Source organism: Kogia breviceps, chromosome 6 (assembly GCF_026419965.1).
Source record: "Kogia breviceps isolate mKogBre1 chromosome 6, mKogBre1 haplotype 1, whole genome shotgun sequence".
In the NCBI taxonomy this organism is placed as follows: Eukaryota; Metazoa; Chordata; class Mammalia; order Artiodactyla; family Physeteridae; genus Kogia; species Kogia breviceps.
The window spans coordinates 67842891-67854657 of NC_081315.1; positions in this window are offsets into that span (position 1 = coordinate 67842891).

Sequence of the window (11767 nt, forward strand, 5' to 3'; positions counted from 1 at the left end):
GCAGATGCCCCGACACCTAGATCCGGAATGGCCGAGGAGGAGGAGGGGTCGTTATACTCCCTGAAGACCAGCCTCTGGCCTCCGCTTCCTCTGGGAACTTCCTGGGGATCCCGCAACCTGCTCTCGCGTCCTAGGTTGGCCGGAGATTTGGGCACTAAAGGATGCGTTCCAAATCCAAGAATTGAACTGTTTTCGGCCACCACTTGCTTCTTTGTAAAACGTTAACTATTCTCGGTCTTGCTTAATTATCGTTTGCAGCACAGCTCCGTGCACAGAACCAGCGGTGGAATCCCAGGTTCCCATTTATAGCTCAAAATTCCACCTGCAGAGGGACACGAACAGCATAAAGACTGATTTCCAGGACATACAATTTTCACCAATGGGACAGGAGGCAATAAGGAATTTTTAGGGCTTTCTCTCTCTCTCTCTCTCTCTTTTTTAAGTGGAATTGAAAAAGAAAAATTTATGACATTTTTCTGAAAATACACGATCGTTAAGGAAAGTAAAATTTTCTGTTAATACCAGTCCCTATGCTGATACTACAATACATACACTTTCATACTTTTTAATGCTTATTTGTACATTGTGTATGGTGTAATCTTGTTTATACCGTTGGTGAAATAAAATCATTTAAGTAGCAGCAAAGAAAAAGATGCTGTAAGACTCCACTTGATCTTTAAAATCTCATGAAAATTTTAAATCTTTAAAACTTCCTGAGATTCTATGAATTATTTCTTAAGAGCCTTGTCTAAATATGCATTTCCCCCAACATTTTATTTAAAACATTTTCAAAACTAGGGAAATGTTGAAAGACTAGTACAGTGAACATCCAGGTACCCTTCACATTGATTCAACAGTGGTTAACATTATGCCAACAGTTAGTTGCTTTTGTGTAAGGGTGCGTGCTTGTGTGTGTGTCACAGATTTTTAACTGAAGCATTTGAAAGTACGTTGAGGGGCTTCCCTGGTGGTGCAGTGGTTGAGAGTCCACCTGCCGATGCAGGGGACACAGGTTCGTGCTCCGGTCCGGGAAGATCCCACATGCCACGGGGCGGCTGGGCCCATGAGCCACGGCCACTGAGCCTGCGCGTCCGGAGCCTGTGCTCCGCAGCAGGAGAGGCCACAACAGTGAGAGGCCCACGTACCAAAAAAAAAAAAAAAAAAAAAGAAAGTAGGTTGAGGACATAATGAAACTTCATTCCTAAATACTTCATTGCCTAAAAATAAGGACATTTCCCTACCTAACTACAATTATATTATTACACTTAAAACTAATAGTAATTCCATATTTGCAAAAAATTTCCAAATTGTCCCCCAAATGTTTTTTTTTGCTGCTTTTTTCCCACCATCCAGGATCCAATCAAGGTTCACACACTGCATTTAGTTATTATGTTGACATGTATTTTAACAGGTATAGTAAACTGGTTAAGCCAGGGTTCTGGAATTAGTCATGGAGGTTTGAATTCTGCGTCTTACTAAGGGTGTGAACTTTAAGTTCTCTAGGGCTCAGTTTCCTCATTTGTAAAAATGGAACTGTTACTATTTCTAATTTCAGAGAGCTATTTGACTAAATGAAATATGCATGTAATTCTCTTGTACAGGGTGGTCTCTACAAAGCACCCAGCAAATATTAGTCACATTTTTGTCTAATTCAGGTTTGTTGAAGCATTATTAACATACATGGTCACTATTTTAATAACACATTAAAATACTGTTATTCAAATAGTTCAGCAAGTCTTTTTTCCAAAGGTTAACATTTTTCAAAATAAAAAATGTTGGGGGTGTTACCAAGTCCAAGCTTGTACTGCTTGCTGCACAGCAGGCCAATATATCGAGACATGAGTTGTTGGGGCAGCCAACAACTTTATTCAGAAAGCCAACCAAACAAGAAGATGGTGGACTAGTGTCCCAAGGAACCATCTTGCCTGAGTTAGAATTTAGGCTCTTTTATATTGAAAGGGGAGGGAGTAAAATCAAACACTTCCTGGTTCCCATCAGCCTCTGGAGGGGAATGTGTTAATGTCTTCCTCCCTGCAGTCATTCACAGGTGGGCCTGGTCAGGATGTTTCCTGTGAGCTAAACAAAGGTATTTTAGCTTAATGCTCATTACCTGGGAGGCAGGGTTCCCAGAGATGGGCCATTATGTATAATTTAAGCTTATAGGCAACATCCCTTTAGTGATTAACTTAGAATACAAAGGTTCTTCCCTATTACAAGGGGACAAAGTTGATGGTGTACTTGATAGGTTAAAGGACTTGCTTACACTTTAGGGTAGAAATAATCTGTGATTACCCAGTATAAACCAGGGGGAGCAATGGCCTTAAGAAATAGAATTCTGAACTTCATGAGGTTTTATTGGAGTGGGCTGGTGAGGAGTGAGATTGTCAGGTTAGGAGGTGTGCTTCTGTAGGAGACCTTGACTTCCAGGAATAACAGTGAGTGGAGGAAAAGGGTGCTCTATGGAAAGGTAAGAATGAATATTTAGAAGGAAGAAGTAGAACAAGTTTATCTTTGCCTCACCAATTTGTGTAGGCCTAGACATGCAGAAGTAGGTGCTATGTCATGTTTACTGTGTCTGGGTCAAAAGTTAGAAATAGAGATATATAATTTCCACTAAAGGTCATCAATATCCATACTAAGGGAATACAAGCAGAAACAATGTGTTAAGTACAGGAATACGGTTCTGTGGAATTCTGTCTGAAATGCAGCCTCCAAATGGTGTTTTTATAGAACCAAACGCATATATGATAGGTATGGGGAATTAAAACTTATTCATCATCAGGAAAGATTATTAAAATCTCATGTCTACATAATGCTTTAGTGATAGACAAAACAAGTTAAATAAACAGCCCTATGAAGAAATTATATTTATAAAAGCATCTGACACTTCACTTTTGCATGATTAAAATATTTTTGGTGAAGATTCTTGCACTTTTTAACTTTGAGGAGTAAGGGGAGAGCAGAGAACCTGTTTTTCGGCTAAACAGTTCACCTGGTAAAGATTCAGGTCTGAAGTGCCATCTTACCTATGAGTGTTGTCACCATTTATACAGTTCCAAACACAGTGCTTAGCCCCTATCACAGATACTACAGTGTTAATAATATCTCATTTTTTCCAACGTCAAAACACAATGTATCCTTAATTCACTGTAACTTCCATTTATCAATGAAAAATTAATGTTGATCTAACAAAGAAATTGAAAATTTTACTCGAACCAAAGTGAGGATTATAAGCCAGGAACAACCTCTCAGAAAGCTCCAAAAACTATTCTACCCATTAAAAGTCAAAGCACAGGGCTTCCCTGGTGGCGCAGTGGTTGAGAATCCGCCTGCCGATGCAGGAGACACGGGATCGTGCCCCGGTCCGGGAAGATCCCACATGCCGCGGAGCAACTAAGTCCGTGAGCCATGGCCGCTAGGCCTGCGCGTCCGGAGCCTGTGCTCCGCAAAGGGAGAGGCCACAACAGTGAGAGGCCCGCATACCGCAAAAAAAAAAAAAAAGTCAAAGCACAGTTACATAAGGTTTTGAGACAGAGAGTTGTCCATCAAATGATGTACATATTACTGACAGTTTACACAATCCAGGTGTATACATACAAAGCGAATAGTGGGTCATGGGTCACTGTGGCCTCTTGCAAGATTAAGAAGGAACGTTATCTTTTAAGGAGTTGTCTTGTTGGTGGTAGGAGAATGTTGCTCTTTATGGTTGAGCAGGTATTTCTGCCAATGGGGAGGTTTGTTCGATGAATAATGCAGACACACAATGCACAGTGGGGGGAGATAGGAGGCCAAAAGGCAGAGAACAATTTTTATGCTTAAATTTTTCTTGTCTTGCCATAAAATACGAATTTTATTTCACACATTTTTCAGCCTAATATATCTAGTATCATGTATTATGCAAACGGTAGGTGCCTAATTAATATTTATCATTGATTTTTAAAGTGAGATCTCTTTACTCTCTTTCACAATTGTGACATTTTCACAATTCTCTTAAGTTTCCCTGTACCTCACGAATGCACATATTCCAAATTCTGGTTTTGGATAATGCTTTGTAGTTAAGTTTCTCTTAGCTCCCCAGAGATGTGTCACTGAAATTTTCCCTTTCAATGAACAGTCAGAAAAAGTAAGTCAACAGATATTTTAGTGTGTCAAATTATTTGTGGCTTATGTACTTTTTCTAGAAAACTTTTTCCAGAAAGAAATGTAAGGATACTGTGAGTAATTGGAAATATTCCACAGTTTCCATTTATTTGTTCCATAAGTGTTCGTGTCTTTCAGAGCACTGTGTACCACAAATAGAATCCAATTGCAACCACATATTTCAAATTTGGGTGAAAATGGTCTATTAGAGGTCCTCAGAACCAATGAAATTTCAGACATTATCCAGTACTTCCTCCCACGTTATTGGTTTATGTTCTCCTGGAGTTCTTGTGCCTGACTTTTTAAAACACACTTTTTTTTTTTTTTTTTTTTTTTTTCCGGTACGCAGGCCTCTCACTATTGTGGCCTCTCCCGTTGCAGAGCACAGGCTCTGGACGCGCAGGCTCAGCGGCCATGGCTCATGGGCCCAGCCGCTCCGCGGCATGTGGGATCTTCTCGGACCGGGGCACAAACCCGTGTCCCCTGCATTGGCAGGCGGACTCCCAACCACTGCGCCACCAGGGAAGCCTCACACTTGTTTTTGAAGACAGAAAAATTTTATTTTGGTTTCACCGACTAATTCGGGAGTGGGACAACAAATTTGCTAAAACTTCCAAAAATAATTTGTCCTTGGATAGACACCAAATATGTGAAGTTTTGCACCAGAACCGAAATTTTCCTGAAAGTTTAGAAAAAAACTTTTACCATAACTCAGGAAGAAATGAATTTTGTAACTTTCATGGAAATCAAGGCTACTACTTAGTAATTCTAGAGCTGGTCTCATCTGATCTCTGCTCTTGCCTTATTCTACTCTAATGCTAAGTCCCAGGCCCTGCAATCCAGCCAGGTTAGTTCTTAACATTATCATGGAGGATTTTCTTATACCAGAAATAACCATAAGATGAGGCTTTCAGCTTTCTGCAGTGATGTCTCATTTAATCAAATAAGATTAAGAAGTAAAATTTTTCTTTTAAAATACAATTCACAATTCTGTGTGCTGAATTGTGACATTTGAAATGTCCTCCAATAACTTATAAAATAATTATTTTGATTTTCCAGTATTTAGAAATGCTTGTAGCTTCAGTTTCTGAAGTTGTGTGGGCAGAGGTGACATAAAGCAGGATGTGTGATGATTTGCTGTTTACAGCATCTTTGTTAATATAAGCTAGAGATGAATTTGTTCTTTAAAATACGTGAAAATTAAGTTACTAGAGTGTTAAAAGGAGAAAAAACAGAAGACAAGAAGAAATAATATGTAAATTTGTACACAGACGTGTATATCCTGCCTCTCTGTAAGAAGGATCCTAGGTACAGCATTTATGGGGGCATGACAATTGACAAAGCCTTTACACATTTTTAAACAACATTTCTATTTTGGTCCCGATGACAATCCTCAGAGGTGGGGTTGCATAATATTATTACTTTCATTTTATAGTTCAGAAAATTGGTAAGAGTGTTTAAATGACTCCCAAGATCACCTGTTAATCACAGGGACACTGGAGTTTGACTTTATGTTCAGCACTGCCTCACTCATTCATCAATAAATATTTGCTAAAGTCCTCCAACATGGGAAACTGATAGGCCCTGTGGGAAACTAAAAAAATTAGTAAGTCCTACGTTTCCTTGTTTCTAGTCTTTGCCTCCTGGCTAGTCTTTGTAAATGCTGCTCTCAGATTTGCCCTTAGACTCTTGTCTTTAGGCTTAATTTCTACATGGACTGAGTACCCTATACTCACAAATGCCCGTAATTCTCCCAGTTATACCCTCACATGATGTTCTGGTCTCCAGCATTAGTCCAATTCTCTGGTATCTCCTGTCAACCCTTTCCCATTTTCAGGTTTCTATTCTCAGCTGACAGTTAAAAAGGATTCCTGGATGTCCTGATATGTGTGTTTGAAGTAAAGCAGGAGAAAAACCAGAAACTTTTGGAGAGCAAATAAATATTTCATTGTGGTTGAGGTGGTAACTGAGTTGGATTTCACAGAGAAAAGTAGAAAGGGAGGGATATTTAGCTTAAAGGAAATGAGCAAAGAACCCAAATTAGAAGCCATAGTCTCACACACTGGGCTGAGCAGTTGTTCCTAATCTGGCTCCAATTCAGTTCTGAATGATAAGTAGGTTTCAGCTTCTTTCAGGAGTCTCATGCTCCAGAGCATGAGTCTTTGTCTGCATAACCCTCCTAGGAGTAAAAATGTCCTAGTCCTTCTTCAACCTGAACTTTATATTTCTTTTATAAGTATCTCCTAGTTGATGGATTATTTAATGAATGATGTTGGGAAAACCAGACAGCCATTTAGAAGGAAATGAAACTGGATCCCTCCCACATTCCTTAAGCCAAAATAAGTTCCTAAAAGTATAAAGATTTAAACATAAAAGATAAATCAACAAGTGTGCTAGAAAAAAGAACGTTTTTAACATAGTCATATAGTAAAGAAAGACTTTCCATGCATAACCCCAAACCCAGAGGCACCAAAGGAAAAAAGTGTAATGAATTTGACTACATAAAAGGTTTAAAACTTTTGCATAAGAAAAAAAGACAGCATAAAGTTAAAATATAAATGCCAAATAATTGAAAATAACCTAAATATCCATTATTTGTGGAATGGTTAAATAAACTATTGTATCTATAATTAGAATACTATCCAACAATTTTTTTTTTTTTTTTTTTTTTTTTTTTTGTGGTACGCGGGCCTCTCACTGTTGTGGCCTCTCCCGTTGCGGAGCACAGGCTCCGGACGCGCAGGCCCAGCGGCCATGGCTCACGGGCCCAGCCGCTCGGCGGCATGTGGGATCTTCCCGGACCGGGGCACGACCCCGCGTCCCCTGCATCGGCAGGCGGATTCTCAACCACTGCGCCACTAGGGAAGCCCTATCCAACAATTTTTAAAATGAGATAGATCTGTATATGTTGCCAAAAAAAAAAGCAGCTCTATAATTTCATGTGTCATAAAAACAGGTTACAAAATTTTTTCATGAATAAGAGTATACGCATAATGCAAAAAACAAATATTTTGATATGCAAATATATGCTATATATATATACATACAGAGCTAAAGAAATCGGGCAAGAAAAAGAAAATAAAAAGCATTCAAATAAGAAAGAAAGAAGTAAAACTATCTCTATTCACAGAAGACATGATATTACATCTGGAAAACCTTAGGGAATCCACAAAAACACCATTAGAGCTAAGAAGCAAATTCAGCAAAGTTTCAGGATGCACAATCAGCTCATGAAATGATTTGCATTTCTAAACATTAGCAACAAACATTCCAGAATAAAAGAACTCCACTTAAAATAGCATCAAAAAGAATAAAATACTTAGGAATAAATTTAACCAAGGAGGTGCAAGATTTGTACACTGAAAATTGAAGAACATTGCTGAAAAAAAATTATGGAAATAAATGGAAAGACATCCACATTCATTGATTTCAAGACTTAACATTGTTAAGATGACAATACTATCAAAAGTGATAAACAGTTTCAATGCAATCACTGTGAAAATCCTAACAGTATTTTTTTCAGAAATGGAAAAACTCATGCTAAAAATCATATAGAATTTCAGGTGACCCAGAATAACCAATATAATCTTGAAAAGGAAGAACAAATTTGGAAGACTCATCCTTTTCCTGATTTCAAAGCTTGTTACAAATCTGTAGTAATCAAAACAGTGTGATACTAGCATAAGGTTAGACATTTACACAAGTAGAGTAGAACTGATACCCCAGAAATAAACCCACACATCTATAATCAATTGATTTTCAACAAAGGTGCCAAGATCATTAAATGAAAGAAGGAATGATCTCTTCAACATGTTGTGCTGGGAAAACTGGATATCCACACCATATTCAAAAACTACTCAAAATGGATTAAAAACTAAATTTAAGAGCTAAAACTGTAAAACTATTAGAAGAAAATACAGAGTCAAATCTGCATGACCTTGAATTTAGCAATTTTTAAAAAATATGACACCAAAATCACAGGCAAAAACAGAATAAAAAGATAAATTGGACTTTATTAAAATGAAAAACTTTTGTGCATCCAAAGATGCTATCAAGAAAGTGAGGGCTTCCCTGGTGGCTCAGTGGTTGAGAGTCCGCCTGCCGATGCAGGGGATACGGGTTCGTGCCCCAGTCCGGGAAGATCCCACATGCCACGGAGCGGCTGGGCCTGTGAGCCATGGCCACTGAGCCTGCGCATCCAGAGCCTGTGCTCCGCGATGGGAGAGGCCACACGGTGAGAGGCCCGTGTACTGCAAAAAAAAAAAAAAAAAGAAGAAAGTGAAAAAACAACCCACAGAATGAGAAATATTTGACACTCATATATCTGATACAGGTTTAATATCCAAAATATATAAAGAACTCCTACAACTCAACAACATCCCAATTAAAAATTGGGCAAAGGACTTCAACAGACATTTCTCCAGAGAAGACATACAAATAACCAATAGGCACATGAAAAAGTACTCAACATCATTAGTCATCAGAGAAATGCAAATCAAAACCCCAATGAAATGCCACATCACACCTACTATACTCAGAAAAATGGAAAACAGCAAATGTTGACAACAATGTGGGGAAACTGGAATCCCCAAACATTGCTGGTAGAAATGTAAAATGATGTAGCGGTAAACAGTTTGGCAGTTCCTCAAAAAAGCTAAACAGAATTGCCATAAGACCCAGCAATTCCACTCCTAGGTGTATACTGAAGAGGATTGTCTGACAGTGTCCACTGCAGCATTATTAATAATAGTCAAAAGGTTGAACACTCCTTTTTCTTTTCTTTCTGTTTTGTTGTTGCTGTTGTTTTGCAGTTCTCCATGTTTATTTTAGAATTACAGATAGGAAATACAAACATCATTAAATAGTGTGAGTAGAAATAATAACAGTCTTGTTAAAGGCAATAATGGTAATATGTGTGTGTGAATATATATATATACTGTATATGTACACATAGTATAGACTTTACATATTTACATATGAAAGGAGTCAGGGGACTTAAATCCCTGTAATTTTCAGCTAGAGTTACGATTTCCTGCCACTGAAATTAAGAAGATTGACAGATGAGGCTCTGGAAACATCACAAATGTAAACAGATGGAATGAAGAGCTTCAGAGTTGAGCTGTTCCTCACAGGTGCATGGCGAGACACACAGGGCAGTCACACCGTGCACATAATCATCCACCAAGTCCTCTGTTTACAACTCCTTTCTTAGCAATTCCTGTGCCAGTCAGGCCCCGGCACCTGGCCTGAACTCTTTGGGCATCTCGGGGACATGAGCCTCTCTCTGCAGGGTCGGGGGTGTGGAGGCCAGGCCTCTCTCTTCCAGCACCTACCCTCACTCACAGCTCAAGCGTCCATCAACAGATAACTGGATACATAAGTTCAGTCTATACATGCAATGGAATATTATCTAGCCATTGAAAGGAATGAAGTTCTGATACATGCTACAACATGGATGAACCTTGAAAATATTATGCTAAGTGAAATAAGCCAGATACAAAAGATAAGTATTATATGTTTCCACTTATATGAAATATCTAGAAGAGATAAGTTCATAGAGACAGAAACTAGATCAGAAGTTACCAGGGGTCTGGAGAAAGGAGGAAGTAGGGAATTATTGTTTAATGGGTAAAGATTTCTGTTTGGGGAAATGAAAATTTTTGGAAATAAATAGTGGTGATGGTTGCATAATACTGTGAATGTAATTAATGTCACTGAATTGTAAACTTAAAAATCGGGAACATGGCAAATGATATGTTATAAATATTTTACCACAATAAAAATATAGTTAATAAAAAGTCTGGAATACACACACAAAACTGCTTACTGTGTAATTATGAATCATTGCATGATTCTAACTTTAACTCACATGATAAAGAGCTAATTTCCTTATTATACAAAGAGTGCTTCAAATCACTGTTAAATAAAAATGTAAAAATAAGGGAGGGGGCAAATGATAATAAGTGGTTCACAGAAACAGAAATACAAGTAGCATAGGAAAAGTATGTTCAATTTCACCCATAATTTTTTCAAAGGCAAATTAAAACAACAGAAGATGCTATTTTACTTATCAGATTGACAAAGATGGAAAGTCTGGGTGACAGTGTGGGAAACATTCACACACCATTCTGAGAAAAATTTGGCCAAATCTGTGTAACCCACCAAATCAAATCCAAATTTTAAATATTTATCCTTTGACTCTAGGAGTTTTTCCTGATGTTATACTAGAAAAGATAAGAAGGATATTTGTTTGTGGACATTTGTTGGAATATTGTTTCTAAACTCTCTTCTTTATTAAAAACAGTAACAATCTGAATATCCATCAGTAGGGGACTAGTTAAATAAAATACTGCAGCAAAGAAACTTACTATTAAAAAGCATAGGGGTAGATCTCAATGCCACAGCAAGTAAATAATTTCCAGTTTGCAATTATACGTATATTATATATGTTTCCGTCGTGGTTACCTCTACTGAGTAGGAGTTAAGGGTATTGAAGAATGCTTTCTTTCCAGTTACATTTTCCACACTTTAAAATGTTTACTGTATGTGATTTTTAACACTTAACTTTAAAATGTTTCATTAAACAGGTAATTCATGACTACACCACGAGCAGTTTGGCATGTGTTTTCTTGCAGACTTTTTTCTGTATACTTATATAGCATACATTTGCATTTGGTTTTTCTATTATGTATACATTTTTTAACGAATAAAATGATATCATAACTATTTTTTTCTGCACTGTAGAACCGAGTTTTTTTGGATAATGTATATAGATTCACTTCATTTAAAAAAAATTGTTGAATAGTATTCTAATTATGAATACCAAAGTTTATTTAACCTCAATGTATATCCTCACATATTATATAAACTCAAATAATATATATCCTCAAATAATAATATCATCAAATAATGGATATTTAGCTTGTTTTATTTGATATTTCAAATAACGCAATAAATGAACATTTTCTTCCTTCTTTAACTACACTTGTGCTTCTTGATGCATTTTCTGGAACAGGTATGTTATTTTTACAATTAAAAATTGTTTGACAAAGAATCATGCTTTGGAAGTCTACTAGACATAAATTTGGAAAGTTCAGACATAAGTATCCAACAATATAAATAGCATATGTATTTAAAGGCTGAAGGTGTCTCTCTATGTGTCACTGGTAAGTAGCCAAGAGAAATAAAATGGGGGGAAAATGACTTAAAAACCTACTTCATAGTCAACATGCCTAAAACATGGTTTGAATTAAATATATTGAATCAAAGATGGGAAACTATAACCGAAGAAATTAAGAAAAATACTGTAAGGAAAACAAACATCAACAGCAATGTGAGGAGGAGTCCTGGACAAGGGGAGTCAGAGAGTAAAGGTTTCCTCAGCCAGGATCAGGCCGGACTTAGGAGAAAGATGCACTGATGCCCTTGGCTCCTTGACGCTCCTGTCTGGACCGGTGGCTCCTCTTCCTTCCCTAACAGCAGATTTTCTCCAGCCGCTTGAAAGTAATAAACCTGAATTTCTTTCTTTCAGGTATCCTTTTCTCATACCTTTTAACATACATTTTAAATTGACTTTTATCCTTTAGTGACTGAGAAATTAGCAAAGTTTAAACCAGATATTCAGAGT